This window comes from Lepidothrix coronata, unplaced genomic scaffold (genome assembly GCF_001604755.1).
Source record: "Lepidothrix coronata isolate B3197 unplaced genomic scaffold, Lepidothrix_coronata-1.0 Scaffold62, whole genome shotgun sequence".
Lineage (NCBI taxonomy): Eukaryota > Metazoa > Chordata > Aves > Passeriformes > Pipridae > Lepidothrix > Lepidothrix coronata.
The window spans coordinates 1,575,080-1,583,946 of record NW_016690242.1 but is presented as its reverse complement, the minus strand read 5'-3'; the positions used below and the strand labels follow the sequence as shown (position 1 = coordinate 1,583,946).

The following is an 8,867-nucleotide window of genomic DNA, read 5'->3' as shown; positions in this document are numbered from 1 at the left end:
TCCAATGCTAGATGACTGCTGAGGCAGTGGAAATGGAAATTAATATAGTACAGTTTCTGTAATCTTCTTAAATCATAAATTAAATTAGCATCATGTTTGACACTTTTAGACAGAGTCGATGGCTAAGATTATGGGTCCTTCTTGCCTTCTCCAGTTTCATTTATTGTTAGTTGTTATTATATGTTCATTAAAAAGTAATTTAATAAATAGTGGGGTTTCCTGCCTGTAAAACAATTATCAGAATGAAGAGTGACGGCAGTGACTGGGGAATATGCTGAAATTTGGTAACCCTTTGTGAACGTAAAGCAAGACACAAAAACCTGAATATTTAATAAAAAAATATTCAGCATAATAGTGCTTTCCTCCACTCTCCATAAGTAAGTGAAGCAGAATTTGAGGCATCTTCTGGGTTCTAACTCTGTCTCTGCCATCGATGAGGCCACTTGTGTCAATACTTTTGTCTACCAGTGCTGATTAATCAGACAGGAGGATGACTGGGCAAAGTCATGACACTGTGGACAGGAATTCACAATTCTCTTACATAGATGAGTTCTGAGGACTGTACTGAAATAATTTGGATGAATCACTGACTGATTAGTTTAAAAATTTCAGAGGCCTGTGGGTATCCAAATAGAGACTCTGAACTTCATTATGGCATAGATGTATGTGAAGCCATTCAGGACAAGGTGTTTTTTAGTAGCCTTTCTGTACTGTTTGAATACCTCTATTCAACTTGCTTAAAAGGTCTCCAATCTCACAGTGAGAGTGAGGAATGGTGAAGGAAGCAATGAAAGTTTGGTGACAGTGAATGGGGGAACCTGAGAGAAAAAGAGAGAGATTGTTCAGACAGGCAGAGAGCATATGAGCAATAACTGTGACTGTGTTTATACTGTCATGTTAGTTTAGGATTCAAGGTCACATTCAATGGTTTCCTCATTGCTTACACATTAATGTTCACCCTGGCCTTACTGGCTCTCAGGCAGACCTTGAGTCTGACCATGAACACAGCTGCATACACACTGCAAAAGCCTAAATGATTTTGAGGTCTAGGGAAGAGTCAAAATTAATGTGGAGAGAGCTGAAAGAGGCAGGCTGAGGGGTGATGAAGTGAGATAAATGATGGAGTGCTGGACAACGAAGAGTTAATCTCAGGGGAATTCAGGAGAAAGTGGAATGGTAGCCAGGCCAGCCTGAGGGACAGAGGAGGCAGTTGTCTTCTGTAAATGAAAACTGTGTCAAGAGGTTTTTCTATAACTTCACTGAGATGCAGATTACCAGGAGCCAATCATTTTATAGGGCAAGCTCATGTAAAGCGTGGAGAGAGCTACTGACAGCAGTCGTCTTCTCTGACGTCTCCTCTGGTAAGCACACAGCCAAGGGCAGTACCCGGACTTGTGTTTCCCATCAGCAGGGAAGAGAAATTCTCAGTATAAAGACGCAACAATGGCAATAGTTTTCTTTCCTGGAGATCAAAATAAATAATTCCAGTTCATACAATAGCTCTTTAAAACAGACAAATATTTCCCCATAATAGTTGCAGTACAAGGGATTAACATAACTTCGAGCACTCTCTGAGGACAGTGCAGCCTTCAGCGCCAGAGAACACACCTACGCTGAGTTTGTACGAGTCAAAAATAATATTCACAGCTGTGGTGGTTCAGTTCCACAGAGCATGCCATGAGCCTTCCTTTCACACTATATTATCCTAGACTGCATTGTTCTGGAAGGGAGACATTGAGTCTGGCTCCCTTTGGGGATTCCAGGAAGCCAGAACATGTGCATGTGGTGCCGATTCCTACAGGATCACTCACATTCATCTAGAGGTGGCAGGCTCGTTGCAGTTAATAATTCCTCTCTCAAAACCTGGCTCCTCACCATCTTCATAAACCCTGAAGCAAACATAATAGTACCCGCAGGCCCTCAAGAATGCTTATACAGCAGGAATCTGGCATCTTCCAAATGTGATTCATAAGCTTATTCATTACATTGTGCCCCTTAAAATATCAAGAGGAGAGTCCAGGTACATACTGCGTGCATGAATTTATTCCTGTTTGATGAGAACATATGTTTGCCTGACCTGGAGGACTTGATAACTCTCATAAACTTGTAATTGTAGGAACTGGTGAAGAAGCAGTTGAGAGTGCAGATGGGGAAGAATTAGGAGTAGTCAAAGTTTATATGGAGAGAGGTGGATCAGCCGAGGATAGACTTAAATAAATAATGATGATAGACCAAGATAAATAATAATAATTAGAAATAAGAAGATTTAGAAGGATTAAGAGAGTGAACAATGAACAGCAATCATATAGCCTCTGCAGACAGGGGCAGGCACCATGGCTGCCTATTGAAGTTACATTGAAGAAGAAGACACAAGATCCCTGTGGCACCTTGCTTTGGATGTTTGTTCAGCCACTGTAAAATTGAGAAGTCAGTTAACATATGAAGCTTAGATACAATAACTGTGACCATCCAGTGCTGAGTATCCAGGAATTTGCCTGTCAGGTGCACAGGGCAAATTCTCAAAACCAGTATAGACTGTTCTCATATTGCAGTTATTAAATAAATAAAAACTATAGATAGTTTTTATTTTCAGGATAGTCAAAATATATGACAGGAGTCTGCAGAAGGAAATAAACACAAGAGACATGATTAATAATGTTGACAGGTACAAAGTTTAAGTTGTAGGTTTAGTTACTTACAGATTTGCAACGTCGTCTAAGAGACCATTTTAGTTTTCACCATTCTGCATCTTTTACAATGGAAGATACTAATTGGTTAGAAGATATATTTTCTTCAAAGAAAAGTCACAGTAAAAAAATTATCTTTACTTCCTGGAAATAGAAATGGCTTTAACACAAAGAGAACTCATCAGTTAGCGTTCAGTGGTTCCTATGTTATTCAAATGCTGTTTTTCTGCCTTGTTCACCTGAAGAGGCCGCACAAGACACAGAAGGAGTTGTTTAAAAAGTCTTTAGGTAAGAGGAATAAGAAATGACTATAATGGTAAAAGTCCTTAGCAGAATGTAGGGCTGGACAAATGTGCATGGTGAAAAAAAAAGAAGTAGTTATAAAAGGAAAGGGAGTCTTGGAAGGAAGACCTTAAAGATGATACTAAACAAGATAGGACACTTTGGAGGTAATTTGGAGTAGCAGAGGGAATTTCATATCTTGCAAATACAATCCACAGTCTTTTTAAGGGCCTGCATAATAATTTGCTGGTGAGAGAGAAACATTTCTTCTCACTATGCGGCCATTCAAGCCATGCTAACATACTGGCACCCTGTGCATGTTATGGGATTGCTTCTCAGTGAATACTGAATAATTACTCTTACCACTGGAGAGATTAATAGAATGAAAATTAAGCTTCTCTAAATGCAATCTTGATTATTAGGGCTCTGAGTGTGTTGCAGGGAATGCATTGCTCAAGTGTTCAAAAAAGTGCACAGTATGTACTGTGTTATCAGTATTTTGAAAGTTAAGATTTTGACAGGAATTTCAGCATTAAATATAATCCCATATGAAACACTCTCCAGGAGCTAATCTATTGCCATTTCCTGTTTATATAACTAGATCAACCATAATGAATTAATAAAAATACATGGCAATCCTTGATGCACTTAGCAAAGCATATACCACTGACACATTCTAGAAAATACTACTGGTTTATACAACACATTTCTTTTGCCCACTGCCTAGAATTTTGGAGAGTATCTTGCCTTGAAGCTTAGCTCAGGCGTGGAGCTACGTGGAGGAGGATGTTCCTCTCCCATGCCCAGATTAGGTCCTAGGACAGTACTCTTGGTTCTGCACCCAGAACAAGGCCGAACTTTTCATCCTGGTAGATCCGAGGTACCTTTGTGGAGAATCAAGGATCTGAAAACACTGAGTAGAGACGTAGCCCTTCAGTGTCAGACTTTCTAAACCTCATACTGGCCATTACTGACCCGCTTCCACATCTCCTCACCCCATGAGAGGGAATTGTGGTTTCCTATGCAGCCCTGAGTGAGGACACAGAGCCAGCACAGCGATATGCCTCAGCCCCTCTTCGAGCAGGGACCATGTTGTATATTCAGCAGGACTTCTAGTCTTTGCTGATTTCCATGCTTTACTTCTCAGCACGTGCTTTTCCTATTGTCGGGGTGATGTTTTCTGATAACTATTTCTCCATCCAAACACATAGATACCTTAAGGACCTGGTCCCAGCAAGCCACAATGCAGGGGCATTTTTGATGTGGATTGTATGAGCTCTCAACTTGGTCAGGATAAGCTTATGAGTTCTGTGTCAGCACAGGCCAAATTACACTTATGCTGGATCTGTGGTTAACTAGCACTTATGTTTCCTACATATTTCTATTACCTATGGTATCCTAGACCTTTTTCAGTTCAGATAATGGAGGTCCTTCTGCTGTAATTTGCTTTAAAAGAGACAAACGTCTTTTAAGGAAAAGACATGGTTTTTGCTCATGGATTTGTAAAACACAAGAAGGGGAAGACCCATACTAAAACAATAATAATGAAGAATAGAAAAAGAATAACCATGAAAAAATCAACTCTGAAGTCATCTGGGAGGAACAGACCAGGGCAGAAATATCTTGTTGTAACTGTCCTCTGGCACAACACAGCTGGGAAAAAAGGGTTCTTTTATTTAGCACTTATTATTCATAATCAGTTACTCAATGTGTAATTAATTCTTTAAAAAAAGTTTTGCAATGAACATTATTTTATTTTCTTTTAATTTGAAAGGACAAACCACTAAAGAAGGACATGAAGAAAAAGGAACTGAAGTTATAGGACGAAGTGTGCCACCAGCTGCAGTGCCACTGTAACTGTTCTGTGAATTTACTCTGATAATGAATTTGTCTCAGATAAAGATCAGCAGATGTCCATGATTCTCTCACAAGTGACCTCATCAAGTTTTTTTCTAGAAAGTTATCAAAATATTTTAAATCTTAATTAGTAATAAAAAGGTTGCATAAATGGCTTTACTTTCATGTGTCAATTACAAAGCAACTGTTTAGCCAGTAGATTGCAAGTGAAAAAAGAAAGGATAATTTTCAGCCTTGAAAGTTCTGACCAACACAGTTTTGGTTTTGAGAGAAAGGAGTCTGATATCAGACACAAAATGCAGGAGGTGAAGGGACCCTGCAAACATAGTTGACACAACTGTGTAGAGATCTGCTTTTCAGAGAAGTTTTTTGCATTTATCTAAAATGATAGTCATTTGTCAGTTAAGTGACAAGGATTAGAGTTTTACTTTTGGTTTCATTCCAGGGAAAAAGTAGGATCAGTAAGCTCAGAAACATGCCTGGTTTTGTTTAAAGCAGCCATTGGTAGAAAATGAGAAGTTATAACCAAAAATCCCTACCTGGGAGCACAAACTTATTTTCAATTTAAGTAGAAATTTTTGAAACAGCAAATATTTACTCACAAATTCAGATGGGTACACATTGTGAAGTCCTTGGAAAGGCAGGCAGAAGATAATGTTGAGCAAGTATGAATGTAAGGCACTCATGAAGCTGGTACTCTCATGAACATACTTTTACTTTTCATAAACATGCTGGCTTGGTAAGAAATTTACTGACTGATTGTTTTCTGAGAGTTCATGGGATTTTTGCAAAATAGAACTTGCTTTCTTTAAGCTTTTCTCTTTTTAAAATCTGATTAAAGCCAACACTATGGATGAGAGATTTCAATCATCCCTACTACCGCACCTGTTCTCTTGTTATTCCTCTCTGTCACTGTCATTCTTTGGAGCATTAGAGCTGAAAGCAGATTAGGGCATCTTTCAGAGCTGTTCCCAAAACCAGCAGAGGTAAACGGTCTAGGTCTATGTAGTTCGTCAAATGGCTTTTCAAATGGCTTACACTGATACTGAGCTTTCTGCCTGCAGCTCATTTTTTCTCTGCCAGTACTTCTTAGGTCTCTGTTTATGGATTACAGCAGTCATTGGAGTCCTGCAGGAATCAGCAGCCCATCTGTCGTGACGGAAGGGTGAAATGTCATTGTGATTATAAACCAGTCTTGAACAATTACATCATTATGTGGGCATGGATAATGGTGATAATATAGTAAAGGGCCACAAACATAGAAGGTTCAACTGGTGATGCCATGCATGATTCCCTGTTCTTTTCTTTTGATTGTATGCAACTTGGTTAAAATTTCCAGGCAAGTTCTGGCTCCAGTCTGCACTCTGCAATATAGGGCATGTACACAGCTCTGCCATGGGCTGTCTATAGCCCATAGCACAGTGAATAAGTGTGAGGGAGCCATTTTACTCTTTGGATGACTAGCTTTACAATCCTCCAGTTCCTCATCTGGGGCTGCCACATCGGAAATCTCTGCTCCTTAAATTGTCCTTAATCATCACATAAACAGAAGGCAGGAAGTGGAGAAGGCAGAGATTGGAAGGCTGTAATACTGATCACGCAAAATATGGAAAAAAATCAGATATAAACAATGTAATTTTCCTTGAAAGCAGTGACTAGCAGTGAGATCATAAAAGACTGGACTTTTTTTTTACCCTAATAAAGATTAGCAGCACTTTGCTCTGTTTGTTCTGTTCCTTATCTGTTATGATTCTTGTTTCTTTCTAACTGTTTTTTTTGGAATCCTGTGATAGATTGAATGCTACCCCAGTTCTTATGACTGTATTTATTACCATCAGCCTCAGTATTTTTAGATAATGTGTAATTATATTATAGTTATTTCTGCATTCAGTGGCTTCTTCTGTTTCAATAATTTTGTTTTGCACCTTACAGAGGCTTTTTTCCAATATTCTGAACATGCCTGCATTTGATAACTGCATAATCATTCCACATCTCACTGTGATGGCAAGTCTTTGGAAATTCTGAGTTAGTACTGCCTGCAGGATTAACACATGAAAGAGCTGCCAAGCTCTTTGTCAGTACCTGAAAACAGGAAAACATCTACCATCCATCTCCTGAACTGGTCCCAGCATCTTGTCCTTTTAGGGATAAGAGACGGTAGTGAAACCCTGAGTAACATTCTACAACAATTTCCACCAATGCAGCTCTACCAGAGGTGATTAATTTCCATTAGTAAAACTGATAATGACCCAGTTACATATGACAGTCCAGGTTCTTAAGGGTTATTGCATGGTAGAATGTGGTGAAGTGTTATATACAGTTGAAATACTGTATACAATCCCAAAAGGGAAAGGGAAAGGGAAGGGGAAAAAAAGGACAAAAAAAAAGACAAAACCAAAACAGATATGCACAATCAAAAAACTCAGGATCTGGTAAACTAAAGAATTAGCAAAAGAATATCTTACTATTTCCTTGGGATAGCACAATCGCCCAAACGCCACCGCCACACTGCCAGACTCTGGATCGGCAGAAACAACAGGCCCCGTAGGCCCGGCCAGGCCTCAACTCCTCCACAGGAGCGAGACCGGCCTGCGGGAGTCTGCTGCCTCCAAACCTGGCCGGAAGGGAAGAGAGAAAGAGGCTTCTCTCTCCGTCTATTTATATGCTGGATTATATAAAGGAATAGGATGGAATACTTCCTTCCTTCCTTCCTGGCAACCAGGAAGGAAGGCCTAAACTCAAAACCATTACAAGTGTCCAGGACATAATTAAGAATAATTCCCTAGTTACCAGAGAATTGTTGGGAGACCATGCTGGAGACAGGGTAATAGTCCCTTATGGTATTTTCCATGCTGTTTCTCATGCTCCAAAAACCAGACAGTGATTTTTTATCTTCAAAGAAATGGAAAAGAAATTAGAAGTTTGCTCAATATTGTATTAATTTTGTGCGTATATGTGTAATGTGAATTATCTCTAATAATTGCTGACAAATCTGAAGTGCCTACATCAGTATATTAACCATCAATAAATGAGAAGTGACAGTGGATATATGGTTGACTGCTCCACACATTTCTGAACAAGATTGCTCTAGTTAAGACCGGAAAAATGCAGGATGAAAGGGCAAGCTTTTTTGGTGGGAAAACATCTCTAGAATTTTATTTATTCTTTCAATTGTCTTTTGAATAACTTTATAGATTACTACTTTCCTAGTGTAGGTTAGTCCTTATTTAATTAGAAGATAAAGACAAAGAAGAATCCTGTTTATAACTCTTAATCTATTTAAGTTATTATCTAGCCAGCAGTCCAGAGAGAATATTCCAAGTATTGAACTGATTTGTGCATGCTTCATTAGGTCTTTATATCTTAACTGTATATAATCATTCCCAGCTCTGTCATGGTTATCATGGTGGAATTTTCACTGAAGTCAGTGAACTCTGGTTGTAAATCGCCTGCAAAACACTGACTGGGACAAATTCTCTTGTTATCTGAAACCTTTGAAATGCCACTGGCTTGAGTGGAATTGCTGGAGACATGACTGAATTTGGTTTAATTTTCTGGTATTTATTCAAGTTAGTGCCTTGAAGACCTGAAGTTCTCTCATTTAATTTTAATATTTTCAGCTGAACTTGACAAACATTGATAAAAATAGTGCCTTTGGGTTTGGTTGAGAAATCTTTTTGTGACAACTTGAAAGATGTCTGTTAGGATCAGCAAGACCTTTACTGGGCTTTTAGTGGTCATAGAGGAAAGGTAGTTGAAAGCATCAGTCAACTAATAGGGTGCTTGAAAAATGGTAATTTTTAAATGGATTTTTAAAAATATACCTATGAGTTTATTGCATTCAGATTTGTGCAAAATACAGACAGTTAAAATATAGATAAAAATAAGTAATATAATTTTGTTCCAATGAAAGTTTAGGCTAGATTTTCTGACCTTTTCTCTCTAGAATTAAAGGAAAATAAGAGGAGAAAGGGAAGAAGGAGAGACCTAGAGGAATCAAGAAGATAGCCAATTGAATGGCAGACATGCTGAATATAGGCG

The 8,867-nt window shown here is 38.7% G+C and overlaps 1 long non-coding RNA gene across 3 annotated transcripts in view; it reads right to left on the bottom strand.

Annotated features, from left to right (window-relative positions):
* Positions 1-7,390, bottom strand: part of LOC108498669 — a 47,978-nt gene extending 40,588 nt beyond the window's left edge. For 2 of the 3 annotated variants that reach the window (XR_001875259.1, XR_001875257.1), the window contains exons 1-2: positions 7,292-7,390; positions 5,712-5,975 (exon numbers count right to left, since the gene is read on the bottom strand). This is a non-coding gene — a long non-coding RNA (uncharacterized LOC108498669). The remainder of the gene's footprint in view (positions 1-5,711; positions 5,976-7,291) is intronic. The other variant, XR_001875258.1, reaches the window with a different exon arrangement.
* Between the last annotated feature and the right edge of the window lie 1,477 nt (positions 7,391-8,867).